Raw genomic sequence first — 6481 nt, forward strand, 5'->3', positions numbered from 1 at the left:
AAATTGGTCGAGTTTTTGACCAATAAGAGGCGATCTCTAGTAACTAATATAAAATTAAACTTTTGTTATGGAGACTTATTTAACATGGGGCTAATTTTTAAGCTTACGACAGCCACCCTGACCATACTACTGGACCAGTTATCACCCGGTTGGTACCAAATGGAAGGTGATTGTCTGTATATTTGCCCATTTTGCTTTGATTTTCAGATATTGACTCGAATACTTGATTACTTGACCCACCATACCAGTTTTTTTCATCGAACAGGTGTGGTAGCTCTGCAAATCAACACACACAGACATCACTTTAAAAACTACTTTTTTTTGTTCAAGGGGACCCAAAAATTTTATCTCCACCCAAAACTTTAAAGTTTTGACAAAAAACCATACTTTCTCCATAATTATGTATGGAGTAGAAGAAAGTAAAAATGCATTCCTTCAGCTGTCAGATTTTGACAGAAATAATTTTGATTTCATTTGAAACTATAATTTTATTAATTTTCCCAGCTTTGCTTATTGTTTGGTTGCACAAAATACCTGTAAAGAATAGGCTACATTCTATTTGTATTGTAAACAGTTCTATTATCAGCAGTCTTTGACTTGCAAGTATTAATTTAGAAAACAAAACTTTCGGTGAAAGTGCACTTCTGGTGGTCCGTTTCTAGCCTCCCATTGTTAAAAATGCACAATGAGCTCCAGATGGAGTTAAGCAGCTTTTGAAGAGGTTTAACTACAGAACAATGCAAAAGAGTGACTGTCCTCTACTTGTCAAATGCACTGGAAGCCCACACTTTCCTTTCCAGGTCAATGGATTATTTTTTAATACAACAGAAGTCATATCTAACTATAAAACTGATTTTATTTATACAGGGTATTTCAGAATTCATGTTGGATACTTTATTGTATTTTTTTTCAAATTTAAACATTTACAGACACACACAACCAATATTTTTGTATCTTATAACTTTTTAGCTTACTAAACATTGTATTCTGAAACACCCTGTATATAGCTAGACTGTGTTGTTAAAATATGTATTTAAAACATTATCTATGACTGTTTTCAATCAATGTTCAATTGGTTAAATTTGTGATTTAAAGTTTTTGTTTTAATTTTTAAATCTGTTTTGAAAAAGAACCTAAATTAGGATAAACATTTTTCTAGAAAAAAAACTTAAGTGTTAACATTATAACAATCGACCTAAGAGACTGAGATCAATTAAAATAAGTAAATGTCTGTTCAGCATTACTACACTTTCAAAAATGTTGCCCAAAACTAATTAGTTGACAAAGTATTTAAAAATAAAAAAGTCTTAAATAAAATTAAAGGTTTCTAAAATTTAGATGATTAAAAACTCAAACAAGCTTTATTTTAAATTGTCCAATGCCAAACATATCTTAAGCCTAAAACCAACACAATTTTTATCTGTGTACCTAAGTTTTTTTTTCTGCAAATAGTAATATATAGTAATGAGTGAGAGTAATTATATATTTAATTTTAATAACCTTTTATTTGACCCTTTGTCCCTTTATTGCCTTTATTACAAAACCTTATTAATTCTGATACAAAAAACAAAAAACCAGTCATGTTATAATCCTGGCTTACAATTATTAATTGTTAAACATCTATTTTACTATAAACAACATTTTCTGAAACACCCCAAGGCTGTATCTTGAATTTTTTTGCTACCCCATTTCTTTCGGTGTTAACGATACAACAACAATACAAACAACACAACAACAAACAATACAACAAACAACAATATAAAAGTACAATATACATCTTTCAGGGCCAATTGTATTTTTTTTCATTGTTCTGTTTTTTTTTTATTTGAAAGAAATTTGCAGGTTGATAAAACTACATGAATATTGAACCAAACAAAATTTGTTAAAATTTAAGAGGAATTTCCTCACACAAAATCCCAAAAGCCTATCGCGCTAAATCAATAAATTATAGTATCGGAATAGAGGTAATAATTAAGTAACCTGCTAGCATCCTGTCAAATGCTATTTATGCATGAAGGTCTGACAACTTATCAAGTATGCTGATAGCATCAGTTATGCATGTAATACCAGTATGCAATATGCAATTTGTTGCATCAATCTGTCCGCAATCAGGCCAAGGTGTCAGCTGTTGGTTATAGGAACAGCTGTTTTACTTTCTCTCTCTCTCTCTCTCTCACTCTGCTAATGTTATGTGTATCAACATTATCCTACTACTGTCTTGATGGTAATTGTACAGTTTGTAGCGAATTTCCATATAAGGAAGTAGCTATTACCGTAGGTGGCACTGTAAGACCTAGGCTCGGGACCGATTTACTTTTTCATTTTGATGTCCCCAGAGGCCAAAAACACCATTCGCTAAAATTTTAATATATGTATATATATATATCTAAAAATAGAAATATGATATATATATATATATATATATATATATATATATATATATATATATATGTGTGTGTGTGTCCGTCCAGACAATAACTTGAGTAATTTTTTTCCGATTTTGATAAAATTTGGTTTGAAGGTGTAAGGTGGGATAAACTTGAATGACTTTGCGAAACAGCATAATCAGCCCATGGGAACGGGGTTTAACGGGGTGTTTTATGGGGTAAAACTGGGGTTTTCTCATTTTTTACACTTATAACACAAAATTTATCAATTGTTCTCCAGACCTTATTAAAGAGCTTAAAAAACAAATAATTTAGTATATCAAAGTGTTTTTGTACAGTGATTGGTTACGGAGGAAATTAAAAAAATTGTTAATTCAAAATTCCCATGTTATTCTTATGGAGATTATTGTAAAATGTTGTAGTTGCCTTGTTTATGGATATATTTTGATCAAACTTGGTGGATTTATTTATTTCATACTAAGTTATTGATATTTTAATAAAAAACACACTTTATTAGTTTCCCTGTCTAGGTACTTGTTAAATATAAATGTAAATTTAATAGATTAATTGAAAATCAATCCAGACAAATGGAAATTCACTTAGTTGGTAGGTTTGCTGCAGCGGGGCTATTAGACTTGAAAATACTGTGGGATGACAAGAAAGTAACAATTAAATGCTGAAGTATTTTGGGATCATTTTATAGTTTTATCTATGAGCAGTCAATGTTCTAGGAGAGTTATATGTGATTTACCATTTGAAATTTATAGATGAGAAGAAGAAATACAGCCCATCAGTTTTTTCTCTAACAAACAATATTGTAAAAGGTGAACATAAATATCCTTTTCCTATTACATTAATATGTTGGTTTCGCATTTTTAACACAAAGTTTTTTTTATATCAAATGAAATTAATTAAGTGTTTTTAATTTAATTTCTAGCAGACTCCTGTATCAGCAAATGTACCTTTACCTTAGTTACCTTTAAAAACCTTACCTTTAGTTGTTGTATTTGTTCTCAACTATTTAAAATGTGAATATATATTTAACTTATTTTATTCTTTGTATGCACTCACTTTAAATTTGTAATGTAGGCCAATTATTTCAACACAACAATTTACATTATATAATTTCATCATAATACAACCAGAATGTTTTTAGTGTTTTAGCACATGTATGCATTCGGGCTTACACATTTTAATAATTTTGTTACTCTACTGAAAGATATTTTATCTACTGGGGAATCCTTATAACCAAATAAACAAAAGTTTCAATCTCTCAAATTTTAGTGAGTAAATTCTTCAATTTTGACATTTAAAAATTTTTCAAAATTTCTAAAAGGTATGTTGAAAAATATTATAAATAAAGTTATAAGAATGCCCTTCGAGCTTTTCTTTACGAAAAAAATTGCTGTAAAGATTTTCAATTAAAAAAACCTAACTATATATTTTGTAAAATTGTTAAGAACTCGCTTCTGTGTAACTGAGTTACTTTCTATCTTTGACATTCGGGGAGCGAGCTGGTCTAGTGGTAAGAGCGCAGGACTCCTGTTCCTGGGGTCCCGGGTTAAAGTCCCGCCAAATCACCAATTGATTTTATCTAAGTGATAATGCCGTATCCCCTAGGTCTAGCCTGAAGTAATGTTAAAAACAATTTCGAGCTTGTGCCTAGCGTCCTAGGACAAAAACATCTTTAACATTCAATTATCTCCTTATACCTACTTTGTACTCATTCAGTGTTAGTGATTTGTCATCTCATGGAAGTTGTAATGTACACTGTCTCTATTACTCTATGTACCTACGCATAACTACATACTCTATGGAGTTGTAAGTGTCAGCTATATAACGGCCAGGTGCAGGAAGCAGTGGGCAGTGACAACCTTGCCCAATGCCCGTGGGTCGACCCTGCCCTCCGCACTTCACCTTTCTTTGCCCACTTCTACACACTCACCTTCATCAAGGTCTTAAGCTACCAAAATTGCAAGGTGTACTAACTTTGATTAGCTCTTAAGATGTTGGATTTTTCCTAAATGGCCAAATTTTTTTGTATGTATTTTTTTATGTAGATTAGTCCTAGAGAGTCGCGGCATTATTACATAGATAAAATCCGATTGGGGATTGGCTGGATTTGAATCCGGGACCTCAGGCTTCAAAGCCCTGCGCTCTAACACTTAACCTACTCACTCCCCCATATGGCCAAATTATACGTTATTTTACACTAGTCAATCATTCGTAAATTTTCAATACATATTAATTATTTCATTATTTCCCTCCAAGTTTTTTACTACATAAAGCTAAGGTTTTACAAAATTTTCAAAAGAGAATTTTTCAAAATTAACATGACAAATAGGTTTTGTTTTGAGAAAAGATTTATTAATATAAATATTTTTAATTCTCGATCTACTTGTAGAGAAGAACATTTTTTGTACAGTGGAAAATTTCCTTATGGGAGGACCGAGTGCTTTCAGCTCTAGTAAGTTGCGCGGGAAATATATACTTGTTACAAGGAAAAGCCCAAAAGGCGAGCACTGAGCAGAAATTCTTATCGCACAGGGCACATAGTCTTCTTCCACCATGAGCGTTGTAGTACATGTTGGTGAGGAGGGTGGTGTTGGACTTTCTCCTAGACACCAGCGACCCGGAGCTACTAATGCTAGACACAATTTTAGTTTACCATTGAATGTTACCAATATACTTAACTTCTCTCTGATCTACTTTACAAAATGTTGCCTACTGTAACACAGAGTAGGAAGGTATGGTAAATAAGCTGGTTGTCGTAGTTTTTGGCAATGCATTTTTGGAAATGAAGTATAGGTTTTAACTGATTACGTTTGGCTACAACTAACAAAATAGCGTATAACTATAATAAATAGCGCAGTTAAAAAATTATTTGTAGGTCTATTGTAAATTACATGTAATTAACATTTTTGTAATTTACATTTTAAATAAGGCATTTTAAAGGTGAATATTTTTAAGAGTTGAAATGAAACAATGGTTCTCATCTCAATGATGAGTTGGGACCTCATTAAATCAGCAGAGAGCTCTTATGAGTATGAAGATGTTTTGTAATAAGCAAACTGTCTTAACCAAGTGTTAATACATGTTGTACTCTCTAAATAATAAGTTAGTAACACAGTATTTTGTAAAGATGAAAAAACAGTTTTTAACATTATATTTATTTTAGTTTAAGAATTTCAAATAGAGGGTTTCAACTACTTTTGGACTTCTTGCAGATAATAACGATGATAATTATGTTATAAGATTTTTTGTAATAGCTATTTACATTACAAGTGTAGTAAGAGCGTTTTTACATCACGCAGGTGAATGTTGTGCAACGAGCGAAAGCGAGTTGCATAATTCACCAAAGTGATGTAAACACGCTCTTGCGTAACGTGTAACGTACAAGATTTTACCTGACCCGACAATATACAGGAGGTTACGAGCAATATGCTTCATTATCCATTTCACTCATCTTCTAACAGTAACGTTCGTTTACAAACAAAAGCTAGGTTAGGAAAATTCTTCAAAGCATTAACAATAAAATTCAAGCACACAGCTGATTTCTAGCGTTGAACGTCGTTGGCTCCATAGAGGTATATTTTTTTAAATTATCCACTCAATGTTATTTAAATGGGTTTCATTACCCCACCGAGTGAGTTTTTTTCAACTTTACATCACTCGAGAAGTAACGAAGTTGTATACATCACGCTTTAGGGAAGTTTAACATGGCGGGTTAGGTAAATATAATAAACAGTATCAGCATTCTGACACATACTTTCTCCCATACGTTTGTCAACGACCTTTATCATGTGTAAGCGGTGAGAGTAAATATACGGAAATGGGATTTGTACAATTCTTTTTCAGAATTTAAAGGACTATAACATACCAAATTTTTATCAAAATTGTTCTGGCCATTTTTGGGAAAATCCGATTTTTCCGTTATTTTATGGGGTTTTTATGGGAAAATAACATCATTTACAATAACTTTTAAGCTGTAATTTTTACAGAAATGGGATTTGTAACACTTTGTTCAGAATATAAAGGACTATAACATATTACATTTTTATCAAAATCGTTCAGGCCATTTTTGGGAAAATCCT

Source organism: Macrosteles quadrilineatus, unplaced genomic scaffold (assembly GCF_028750875.1).
Source record: "Macrosteles quadrilineatus isolate MER2022 unplaced genomic scaffold, UCM_ALF_1.0 Scaffold_1__1_contigs__length_201487025, whole genome shotgun sequence".
Taxonomy (NCBI): Eukaryota; Metazoa; Arthropoda; class Insecta; order Hemiptera; family Cicadellidae; genus Macrosteles; species Macrosteles quadrilineatus.